Genomic DNA, 13,239 nt, shown 5'->3' with positions numbered 1-13,239 from the left:
GAATATTGGAGCAGAATGCTGAGAGAAAACACTTTCAAAACTCATGGAAGCTGTAAATACCTATGTCTGATTAACAGGTCAACAAATATTTATCATGCACCTATTCTAAGCCAACCACATTGCATGTGAGGGGTGGTGGCGCCTGATGATCTGCAGTGTAGCATTCTTACTCCAACTACATTTGTACAATGTACATTTTTCCCCAAATACCCGAATATACACAGTCTTCCATACCTTCACGAAAAAAAAAAAAAGCCTTGTTGAAGCAGGAAACATTTGGAGCCGCTACCAAAAATATCTTTTTTATTTTGCTATTTGACTTCAAAATCCCCAAGGTGTGATACTTAAAGTAGCAATTTTCTTGGATCCCGCCTCAAGAAGTTTTAAGAGAAGTCCAGAGTAACCCCCTTCCCCCAAGACTGTGTTTTTAACAAGCACACCAGGCAACTGATGTAGTTGGTACAGGAACCATTGGCTTAAAGTTAATTACAAGGTATTGACTTTAAAGTTTTACTCTTATAAAGTCCAAAATCAACTTGGTAGAGTCTGAGCGGAAACTAAGATTCTTCTCAGATTCAACATAGTGAAGTCTGAAATGAGATACTTAAGGAAAATTTCCCAGAATCAACCTACCTCCCTGATCCCAAGTCTTCTTTGCCCCTCCTATTATTCTTGAGACTAGTACTGCTCTAGCTCAACACCATGTTAAGATTGCTCACAACTTCTTTTAACTTCTCATTGGAATAGAGGTTAGCCAGAGGAGGGTCTGTGTGTGTCTTGCATGCGGTTTTATCTCTATGCCTATGTCTTGGGGCAAGTCACTTAACCTTTGTTTGGTCTGAATTGCCTTATCTGTAAAATGAGGCAGTATTACTTGAAGAACAGTTCCTCATATGAATACTGAGTGGCTCAAATAAAATTAATATGGAATGATTTTAAAACAATGAAGAACTTTGTAAATATAAAGGATTTTTATGATTAATGTTATAATACTAGTAATAATAATGTTTGCATCCACAGCAGCTACCTTTGAACATGTGAGATGAGCCTGGACATATATATCTTGACTGTTGAGGAACTTGTTATTTATTATTTAATAATTTTAAACTAATTGAAGCAAATTGTTTTACCCTTAGAAACCTAGCATTGGAGAAGGATATCTTACGCAGTGATAGGAGCTGGCCAAGTGAATTCTGTGCCCTAAATGCCTATAATGAACTGTAGATTATCAAACATTCAATCAGTTATTGAAACTTATTGACAGGCTCCAATTTCATTTATCATATTCAAACTCAACTCTCACAAACCTTTTTAACATCAGAAAAAAAAAAGAAAGATTTAGGGGCACCTGGGTGGCTCAGTCGGTGGGCATCCAACTTCCACTCAGGTCATGATCTTGCGGTCCATGAGTTAAAGCCCATGTCCAGGTAGCTCTATGCTGACAGCTCAGAGATTCTGTGTCTCCCTTTCTCTCTGCCCTTCCCCTGCATTTGCGCGTGCTCGCTCGCTTGCTCTCTCTCTCTCTCTCTCTCTCAAAAATAAATAAACATTAAAAAGAAAAAAAAAGAAATATGTTTTAGACAATATACAGAATGAAACAAGTTGAGAACATGGTTAACTCATGTAATGTGTAATCGAGGGTTGTCTTTATTTTTTTTTTTACCTTATTTTTTAAATGTTCGCTTATGGGGAGGGTGAGGGGTAAGGAGAGAGGGGGACAGAGGGTCCAAAGCAGGCTCCTCACTGACAGCAGCGAGCCCCCATGTGGAATTCAGAAGGTTGAGATCATGACCTGAGCTAAAGTTGGACGCTCAACCAACTGAGCCACCCAGGGGCCTGGAGGATTGTCTTTATTCTTAAACTATATTTCTTTATTAGTTTCTACTCTGTTTATATGGACATATCTTTACAATCTTGAAGATGTTTAGTATGAGATTATTCAGTGAAAGGATCTGTTAAACATAAATGGATTATTTCGACTATCTAGAACTGATTAACTGGAAACTATTTAGATTATTTACATTACAAACCGATTGTCTCAAAGAAAAAACCAAAAACAATAGTCTCAGTTTATGCTAAAAATGAAACCCTGCTACCAACTGCAGCAGATAGTGTAAATTTTAGTTACTATAAAAGAATTGTTCATATAAGCTTGTTTCTACTCTAAGGAAATTTAGATTTCTTGGTGTTAAATTTTGTGTAGCAATTCCATAAGGTAATACAGAAGGTAGAGAAGTATAATTACTAACATGAGGGTGCTGTCACAAACTAACCAGCCTCAAGCTGAATTTTGATTTCCCTAGAAGCATGGTTCCTATTTTTACCCAGTACTATAAGCCAGAACTCATTAATCTGAACAGTAACACCAAATAATGAAAGATTATAGTGCTCGTTGAGCTGTGCATTAGTGTAATAAAATTAAAAATTTCCCAATTTTATTAAAAATAGATTTTTGAATCATAGCTTATCTACAAAATTATTCAGTTACATTAAACTTTTCATGCCATCCCTCTTAGCTTCTTAGCTGATGGATGCTTTGCTTCTGTCCCTTAAAACCAAGTATTACTTTGATCCAACCCATCTACTTATACAGATTTTCTTTTTTTTTATATATATATTTTTTTATTTATTTGTAGGAGAGAGAGAGTGACAGCGTGAGCAGGGGAGGGTCAGAGAGAGAGGGAGTCACAGACTGAAACAGGCTCCAGGCTCTGAGCTGGCAGTCAGCACAGAGCCCGACGCGGGGCTTGAACCCACGAACCGCGAGATCATGACCTAAGCGAAAGTCGGACGCTTAACCGACTAAGCCACCCATGTGCCCCTACTTATACAGATTTTCTAGAAAAATTCTACACCCCTGCTTTATCTGGGAAAATCTTTTTGCTAGTGTCTGCTGATCACCCTACATATGTGTCTTAATTCTTCATCTTTCCTATCTCAAAGTTTTAACTTTCCTTCAAACCTGAGCATTACTTCTCTCTACTTAGCACGGAACTGTACAAATGGAGGTAGAGTCTGCATGTTGGGACCACCGAGTGAAAAGTGAAATAATGAGGATTGTGGAGCAGATAGGTGAGACCTGGGTCTTTGAAGACCTCGTTTATATCTGTACCATCAGGCCAGGACTGTCCCCCTCTGGACTTCTGGTTACATGCAGCAAAAAAAGACACATCAAAACAAATATTTGGTTAAACCGCTGTAGTCAGGATTTTGTTAAATGCAGTTGAATACAATCCTACTTCATATAAAATATGCATTAGAAGTTAGTGGCTTCTGGTGATTTCTAGTTAGAAATTACAGATTTCTGTGGAGAGACAGCTCTCCATGGGTCTGAACATCTTGAGAGTAGAGGTACTGAATGCCCTTTTTTCCAAACAATCTATTCAAAGATGTTTGTATAAAGAACAGCTTTGGAAGATATGAGACAGTGACGCCCTCTGGGGCAAAGGTAGGGCATGTGTACTACCCATTATAAAAGATTCAAGTTCTCCAAATTCAGGGTTCATCTCTGTAATGCCGCACGCAAAAAGCATAGGTGTCATCTGGCCCTCTTCCTCATCACCTATAGGAATTGGGGCTTGGCCACAGCACAAAAAACAATACTTATACTCTGGTCACTGCTATTGCTTTGAATAATAAATTACCTTTGCCTTTCACACAGGAGTCTTGTGTCTATGAAACTGTGGTTGGCTGGCTTGTTAGCTTGTAAATAGTGTAAAATCTCAGACCCTTCCCATTTCTTGACAGTTTTTGGTGATGAGATCAGGGTGCTGATACACAGCTTTCTAAAAAAGGAAAGATGAGAGCCTTGTCAACCAACAGAATTTGAGGGAAGTCCATGGGAATTGGTAGCAAACATTTGACCATATTATACAATCAACAGGGAATTAAATGGCCCTCCACTGTATTGCTTGTTAATGAGGAGGAATTGCGGGACTTGCAGGCTGAATACCAACAAGTAGGTTTAAAGACAGGTGGCTGCACAGTATCGTGCTTGTGTAACTTTCCTCCAGGCGGGGGCACTTCATCACCATGTTGGAGACACAGTCATCCTGTGTTTTCAGACTTAGGTTGTCCCACTAGGGATCCCCAACAATTATAATAAATAATACTTTATTTCTGGGGATACCCTGTTCACTCCCAGGACTATACTTCTTGTATGGAAGCCAGGTATTAATTTTACCACTTCCAAGATCACAGTAACGTGCACCCTAGCTGTGGTCATAAGAGACTTTAAAGTGTTTAAGGACCCACTGGTAGGTGGCATAAGTTTCAGATGACACTGGAGATCTCTCTGAAACAGGGCCGCCCTTAGTTATTTGGAGAAACTTACCAGAGGGATAACTGACTCATTTATGTGCAGTCTGTGGTTGATTATCCTGATGATGTCAGGCAATTAGAAAAAACGGTAAGAAATTTTCCCTGAGTTTAGCTAAAGAGATCAGTGATGCCACCTAAGCCTTAGAAAGCAGTTAGGTCTGCCTCAACTCACTGGCCAGAGTTGTTACAGATGATAGAACTGCCCTAGGTGGCAGGTTTTGAACCATCCTTAATACATCAGCAGAACTAGATGAATGCCTCAGACCAGATAGAAAGGTGAAAACAGAATCATCAGGGAAGAAGCTAGGGGCTTTCTAAGGTAGACCCTGATGGTTTATGGGATTTCAGGAACCTCGGGGCACCCCTGAGGTCAATACTACAGATTGGTCTCATCCTGCTGCTTAGCTATAGGTGACAGGTCCTTAATTAAACGCCATGTGAGACAAATTGAATGAAGGCCCTGCTAGTCAGATTAATCAGTAGTTAACGGTTACATATCCATGTGAAAGTTTGAGTTCTGTCAAGAACGCGTAGGGTGGATTGTTAGAAGGGGTCGGCCCCTTCACATTCTTGCTGAGTATGCTAGGTTGCAAGGCTTCTCTGTCTCCTGAGACCAAGCAGTTTCTGTAGCTAGCCACATAGATACCTAAGTAAGAAGGTGACGTATCATGACTAATGTGTAAGTGCTAACTCTCAGGGCCAGAGAGACTGGCTTGCTGGCTGCTTGCTATGAAGTCTGAGCCCTTGGTCTTGGGTTTCTCTTTTGCAATGTGTGCAGCTGTCACCTGGGTTTGTTATGTATTCTTTCTGGGATTTAGGGGACAAGAGAAACTGACACAAATAGGTTGATGCTCATTCAACTTTGCTATGCTGTGAGCAGTAAGTACTTTGTCTCTGATCCAGGAATCTCCTGACTTTAACCAGAGTCTATGAAACTGTTAACAAGTTAACTTACTAGCTTGCAAGATGGGATAAAATCTCAAAGGCTTGACAGTTCACGACCGTATAATGCCAAAGCATTGTTAGCAATGAGAAATTTTTTCCTTATACTGTGAACTCACAGATATATCCAGCTTATGGTGAATTTTAGATTCTTCTTCCTAGTCATGGAGTGAAGTGGGGGGGGGGGTCATGTAAGAATTTCTAGCACATTAGCTCCTGATGGGTTTTATTGGAGAACTCCATCAGATTGGTAGTTAGGAAAATTGAGATGCTCTTATCCCATTTGTGCTAATGTGAATACAGAGATGTTGAAGTATTCATCAAAAGCACTTAAATAGAATAAAAAATTATTGAAGATTAAGTATCTTTTTTGTGTGAACATGGACAGGGAATGCTGGCAATCTAGAACTGATTATTACTCAGCAGCAATGAAGGTTACCTTCTCTCACTCTTTTCTAACCTTTTTCTTCTTTTTTCTAATTTTATTGAGATATAATGCACCTGTGACCTTGTTTCCTTTTTTATCCAAATTTTGCATTGCCATGCTCTGAGATATTACCACACCTTCCTGTATGCAACAATGACCAATGCCTGAATGCACGTAATGGTAGAGACTGCATTGTTTAGTGCTGTCCTTTTTTCTATAATAAAGCCTTCTTGTGTTGCCAAGCATTAAACTTTTACTATAGACTCTGCTCTTAGTTGAGCTAGTGGCAAACGTGCTTCACAGGATGCTCACGGCTGATGGCCTGGTATCATTTTTGGCTCCTTGCTTCACAGGGATAATTTGATTCTAGGTTTACAGTCTGTCTGTTGGCATCATAAATGTTGACATTTGTTGGTATATTAGTCTGTTAAAAGCACTTTTCAGAGAAAACTTTTAAAAACAGGATGTTAAGGCTTGGTTTATAGTGTGCTTTTATTGTATTTCATGTATGATGGTAGGTTAATTGGCCAAACACATTTTCAGTTCTTCTTAAGCTTAAATAACCAGTATTTGTATGAGATTTGGCTCAAGAAAAGATCTCACTTAAAAATAAGATAAATAATACCTAAATTCAGATAGCATTTCCCCAACCCCTCTTCCCTAACTCCACCTTTATCCTCCAGCATCCTATGTGCAGTTTATATGTTAGCATCTATATTTTTTCTTATTCATATTTATTTCCCTTAACAAAATTGCAAGATCCTTGAGAGCATGTGTATTAGTTTATTAGAGCAGCTAAACATAATACCATAGATTAAGTGGCTTAAGCAATAAAATTTATTTTCTGACAATTTTGGCGGCTAGAAGTCTAAAATAAAAGTATTGGCGGGTTTGGTTTCTTCTGAGTCCTCCTTTGGCTTGCAGATGGCTGGCTTTTCGCTGTGTCCTCACATGGTCATCCTTTTGTATTGTCTGTGTCCTAACCTTCTCTTCTTTTGAAGGACACAATACAGAAAGTCTTACTGAGGGTCGCCAGTAAGCTCCCCTCCCCCGCACGTGCTCTCTCTCAAAAATAAACACTAAAAAAAAAAAAGAAAGAAAAAGTCTTATTGGATTAGGACCAAACCTAATAGCCTCATTTTAACTTAATCACCGTTTTTTTTTTTTTTTTAATTTCTAGGAGAGAGAGAGAGAGACAGCATGAGCAGGGGAGGGTCAGAGAGAGAGGGAGTCACAGACTGAAACAGGCTCCAGGCTCTGAGCTGGCAGTCAGCACAGAGCCCGATGCAGGGCCTGAACCCACGAACCGCGAGATCATGACCTAAGCGAAAGTCGGATGCCCTGCCGACTAAGCCACCCAAGCACCCCTGCGTTTACTTATTTTTGAGCAAGAGAGAGAGAGAACACAATTGGGGAAGGGGCAGAGAGAGAGGGAGACACAGTATCTGAAGCAGGCTCTAGGTTCTGAGCCATCAGCATAGAGCCCACTGTGGGGCTCGAACCCACGAACTGTGATATCATGACCCCAGCTGAAGTCGCACACTTAACCCACTGAGCCACCCAGATGTCCCTAAGACAGTCACCTCTTTAAAGGCCCTAGCTCCAAATACATCACATTCAGAGGTTCTAGGGGTTGGGGCTTCAACATATGAACTTTGAGGGAACACAAGTCAGTCCATAACAAGAGAGAAACTTATCTTATAGGTCTTCAGATTTTAGATGACTGATATAAATGTACACATCATAATGTTCTAAAATTAATTCAGGCTTTGTAATGTATCAAAATGGCCCCACTTAAGCTGCAATTACTCTATAAAATACATCAAAATAATTTCCCTTGAAGCCTCCTAGACAAGAGCATTACACTGGTCACGGGTATTGGTTGCCAATTCTGGTGGTGATAAGCAAAAAGGAATGTATTAGAAGGGTATAGGTAGCTCAGAAAGTTGATGGGAAAGCCAGAGGAACAGGCTTGGAAAATTGACAAATTAACCAGTAAGACGGATAATACAACACAGCTGAATATCTCACAGGCGGGGGGGGGGGGTGTCTATTTACGATGTTGCTTTCTCTGTGGACAATAGGAAACTGTCACTGCTAGCAGTCACCAACCCCAGCTCAGTGGAGTTAGCTGCCACTTCATGCACTGCCCCTGCCTTCTCTGTGTGTTTACTTCAGCACAAAAGTCCTGGGAGCGTCTAGTTAATGGTTCTTGGGATATACATTCTAGCTCCCTAGGAATGGGAGCTAAGTGTGTGGTGTTTTGGTAGGAGACAGGGGCGTGGCTCGCCTCAAAATGCATCAGTGTCTGCGCAAACATAAGAAGAGGGTCAAAATGCTGGTCAGCCCAAAGGTGTCCAGCCTCCTGATAGCAAATTAAATATAATTAACTCTGATGATTTTCTTTATCTTATACTGAAGGTCTCATCTTTCTCTTTATGAAATAACTTGGAAAACTTAATTTTTATTATATATTTAACTAGAAAATGAGCTATTTGTATAGAAAATAAAAGAAAAATTACTGTTCGTCACATAGACATCAGATCTAACATAGGTCATTTTGATGGTTAATTTTACGAGTCATCTTGCCTGGACCACAGTTCTGGGATGTGTGGTCAGACATCTGGATGTTTTCTGAGTGATGGTTAGTTTTCCTGTCAATTTAATTGAGCCACAGAATGCTGAGATATTTGGTTCAACATTATTCTGGTCTTTCCGGGAGGGTGTTTCTAGGTGGGATTAACATTTGAATCAGTAGATTGAGTAAAGCAGATTGCCTTCCATAATGTGGGTGGGCCCCATCCAATTAGTTGAAGTTCTAATTGGAACAAAAGACGGACTTCCTTCTGAGCCAGAGGGAGTTCTGCTAGCAGATGGCCTTCAGACTTGAACTGCAGTATTGACTCCTCCTGGATCTCTAGCCTTTGGACTTGAAATACAGCATCACCTCTTCCCTGGGTCTCCAGCCTGCTGGCCTACCCTGCAGATTTGGGGCCTACTGGTCTCCATAACTGTAGGAGCTAATTCCTTAAAATAAATCTTTTTAAGGATACACACATCTTATTGATTCTGTTTCTCTAGAGAACCCTGACTAATAAAGTCATAAAGATAGAACGAGTACTGTGTCACTAAAGACTAAGCTGCGTAACTGCGTCACTGAAATCTGGTGCACTTCAGCTCACTTATGTTAATGCTTTCTTTAAGCTATTAGGATACCACAGAAACTAAAGAAGAAAAGAACTGCAGAGGTTATGCAGTTTTTATATTTTGCTGAGTTTCCCTCTACACTGTATTTCCAAGTATTTTAAAAGTACTTATAACAGGCAATAGAGGCTTTTACTACTCCCACAAGAAAATTACTCAGTATCTTTATAATAAAAATGTACCAGAATTTAGCTTAGCTCATTTTATTCTATTAAACAAATATTTTCCATTAAATTATTTCCCTTATTAGTCATTGCTTTTAGTTACATTACTTGTAAACGCTCACTGGCTGAGGATAGAGGCAGTGTTAATTTTTCATCTTGCTTTTATTTTCTCATTTAATTATTTTTCTACTAAAATTTTAAGTTAATAGGAAATACCTAAAATTGTAGATTTCCTAAAAATTTATTTATAAATTGAACTTTGGTATATTAAAGTTGCATATTAAATAATTTAAAAAGTAACCTTGGCGGAATTTTCTAATTATAAAAGTGCTTGCCCTAAGTACTTAGTTGGTGCCAGACAAGACTTCTTTCCTTCTTTCTCCCTTCCTCCTTTTTTTCTTTTTCTATTTCTTTCTGAACTATCTATTTTTTCAAGACTGTTTTGTTAACATCATAGTTATCGTCCTAGAATCGTTTCTGTAATGTAAATTTTTGTGCATTTTATCAATTTTGATCCCCCCAAATTTGGAGCTTATTTTGGGAAAAAATGTTGATGCCCTTTATGTAATATGATTATTACAAAAATGTTTAATAACTTTATAATTTTTGATTAATGTTCATGTTAGACAAAAGAACTGTGCTGTTTTTTTTATATGGAATGTTTCACAAATTTGCATGTTATGCTTGCACAGGGGCCATGCTAATATTCTCTGTACTTTTCCAATTTTAATGTTTTATTTTATTTATTTTACTTTTGAGAGAGAGAGAGACAGTGTGTGCAGGGGAGGGGCAGAGAGAGGAAGACACAGAATCTGAAGCAGGCTCCAGGCCCTGCATTGTCAGTACAGAGCTCAACACAGGGCTTGAACTCAAAACTGCAAGATCATGACCTTAACCAAAGTCGGACGCTTAACTGACTGAGCCACCCAGGCACCCCACAGTGGTTCTCTCTTGACAGCGCAGTTTTCATTTCTTACTGACCAAATCGCTGAGTCCAAGTTAACTGGGTATGCTAGCGAGGCCTGACACCGACCTGTTGCCACCATCAGGAAACTTGACTGCCTCCAGGCCTCATGCTAGTTCGAAATAGATTAGTACTTGCGACTAAAGTTGATGCATAAAACTTTGAATTATATAGTATTTGAGTTTTGTTTTATATGTAGTTCTATAGAAAGATAAGAAAATGTAAACAGGCCAAAAAAAAAAAAATCATCTCTCACTCATCTCCTTCTAGCCTGAATAACTCTTAGTAACATTGTGTTGCATATACTGCCCTACTTTTTAAATGCGTACTAAGCTATGTAAACACGTAAGAAAATATAAAACAAAAATGGTTTTATCAAACAAAACTGTTGATAACACTGTTTGATAAGTATGTGCTGTTTTAAATTTATGTTTTCCCTCTCAATGATACATTTCTTTATAAATAAATGCAAAACCGTTTCATGAAGAGTAAGGTTTGTTTAGCCAAACCTCTATTAGATTTCTAAAAATCTTGGGCTTCTATAAAACCATGCCTTCTTTAAATGTATTATAATGGATCTTTATGCATTCGTCCAATATTTACCTTAAAGAGCTTTTGGTTGGTATATGGCTATATATGTTTAAGTCCAATAGAATTACATTATAACATGCTGCCTTTATCAGGTCGGTGGGGGGGCGGACGGGGAGGAAATTGTAGCTGTGGTTTTTGTGCCACATTTTTCCTTTTTTTTGGTTCTTTAGGTGAACTACACCTTCTAACATCCTACTCTGCCTCCTACCTTGGGCCATGATTCTGGAAGGGTTGAATCACATGGCCTCTCTCCTTCCCTCCCAAGGCATGTGCTGTGATCCAAATTGGACCAGACTGTTTCCCCAGACATTGCTGATAGAGCAAATTGAGAGACTTGTCTATCTGCTCTTGGCTGTCTTCCTGGCATGAAGGAGAAGGCTGTTTGTACAAGAAGCAACTGAGAGAAATAAAGAGAAAGTAGAAAAGTGATAAATGATAGATAGGAAGGAAGGAAGGAAAGAAGGAAGGAAGGAGTGAGGGAGGGATGAAGGAAGGAAGGGAGGAAGGGAGGAAGGAAGTAAATATTTGAGCTTCTATCTTATACCTGAGATTTAGAACTACCTCTGGACTCCCCAGTTGTATGAGCCGATAAATTCCCTTTATTATTTTTTATTTTTTGCTTAAACTGGTTGATTTGGATCTGTCACTGATAACCAAAACAGTCTTGATAATACATGAAGCCTTATAAAAAATATAAGTGATAAGATTTATCCATCATATCAGTAAATTATCTTAATACTCTATATATATACATTTTTTTTTCTATCATGTGGTCCACTATTTTAAAACAGAATTTCTGGTCTCATGTTTACATGACTTATCACTCATCTCTACATATTTAAACATCCAACTTTGAAGCAATGCTGCCCTTTACTGGAACATGATTTTTTTCAGAGACTGAAAATTTGGATTAAAAAAATTTTTAAAGTTTGTGTGTTTTCACATTTCAAAATGCTGTGCTATAATATTCTTTTAAATGCTTCTCAGCACAATGAAAATATGATTTCAATGATAAGAATTCAGTTTACTAATAACTTCAAGAACACAAATGATGCAAAGGAACAATTACATAAATTTGTTTTGCATTTTTCCCATTCATGAGAACTTACCCAGTTGTATTTTCATCATCTTTTCTTGGCACTTGCTTAGTTTTTGACACAGTTGTTGCACAGGAGCATACAACGCTTAGTATGATTGGCATCACCGCATAAACTCAGGATACAAACACCGTTACATGCCTTTTTGTTTTCACTGCCTAGTTTGAAAACTCACCTGCCATAGCTAATAGGAAGCAGAATGTCTCCTTAAGATCTTTTCCCCCAAACTGTTCAAGAACTCTGGGAGATGACTGAGCTCAAAGGTTAATCCTGACAAAATAGAGATGGCATTGAAGTCTGTAATAGCTCTTTATAACCACAAGGTGTCACAAAAGGAAGAGCTTGCACAGGCTGATGGATATGCTATGGGAGTCCCTTGCTGGTCCAGACCCCTGTCCAGAATCCGTGACATCCTCTGTCCTTTCTGCCCCTTTCCTAAGGGTCACCCATTGTTTCCTAACATACAACCAGCCTGTAAACTTGTTGGATTCAGAGAAGCCTCTAGGAGCAAGTATTGCCCTGTGCCCAAACCAGCCCCATCCCATAAACCTGTATGTCCTTTTCTTTTCTTTTTTTTTTGGGGGGGGGGAGGGTCCCTGGGAAGAGCTTTTAATTCTGACATAATTGGAAACTTTCAGAATAGTTGCAAGGGTAGGATGAGAAACTTCGATATACCATTTCTCCAGATTTGCCAGTTACTCCCACATACGTTTTTCTTTATTGGAACTGTTTAAAAGTAGGTTGGAAACATTCCTGTGTGTATTTCCGAAGGGCTAAGACATTCCCCTACATAACTAAAGTAGAATTATCAAAAGTAGGAGATATAGTAGTCATGTAATGCTATTGTCTACTCCAGAGTCTACGTTAAAATTTCTACAACGTCCCAATAATATTTTTATAGTTATTCTCCTCACTCCCTGCTGCAGTTTAAGATCCAATCCAGGATCATATATAACATTTAGCTGAAATGCCTGTTTAATTTCCTGTAATCTGAAACAAGTGTTTGTGGTCTGTCTTCTTCTTGCCGTTTTTGAGGAGCACAGGCCAGTTATTTTATAGAACATCTTTCTCTTTGTGTTTATCTGTTATTTCTTGTTACTAGACTTCATTTTTTTTTTTTTTTTTTGCAGAAATATCATTGAAGTGATGTGTCTTTCTCAGTGTATTATGCCTGGTGACACATGATGTCTGTTTTCCTCATTATTGGTCATGTTAACTGGTTTTTGTTAACTTGGTTAAGGTAACGTCCACCAGGTTTCTCACTATATGGTTTTTTATTTTTCCCCTTGTACGTAAGTTATTTATGAGAAGATGGTTTGAGACGCTCCCTGTGGCTGCTTTGTGTTTTTCATAGAATAGGGGCTGAGTTCTATGAATAAACATGCCAAAAGAACGAAGTAAAAAAAAAAAAAAAAAGACATTTTTATGATCCTGCCTCAGAAGTCATATATCTTCACTTCTTCAGCACTTTCTTGGATAAGACGACCACAAAGGTGCCCTCCGATTCAAGGGTAGGGCACGCAGAGCTCA

At 38.7% G+C, this 13,239-nt stretch overlaps 1 long non-coding RNA gene and 1 pseudogene across 1 annotated transcript in view; one reads left to right on the top strand and one right to left on the bottom strand.

Annotated features, from left to right (window-relative positions):
- The window catches only part of LOC120243732, a 55,044-nt gene that overhangs the window by 558 nt on the left and 41,247 nt on the right, over positions 1-13,239 (top strand). The window lies entirely within an intron of this gene.
- LOC120243741 lies at positions 9,705-9,794 on the bottom strand (annotated as a pseudogene).

This window comes from Hyaena hyaena, unplaced genomic scaffold (genome assembly GCF_003009895.1).
Source record: "Hyaena hyaena isolate Hyena2069 unplaced genomic scaffold, ASM300989v1 scaffold_355, whole genome shotgun sequence".
Taxonomy (NCBI): domain Eukaryota; kingdom Metazoa; phylum Chordata; class Mammalia; order Carnivora; family Hyaenidae; genus Hyaena; species Hyaena hyaena.
The sequence above is the reverse complement of the archived record's forward strand: the minus strand, read 5'-3'. Positions and strand labels throughout refer to the sequence as shown.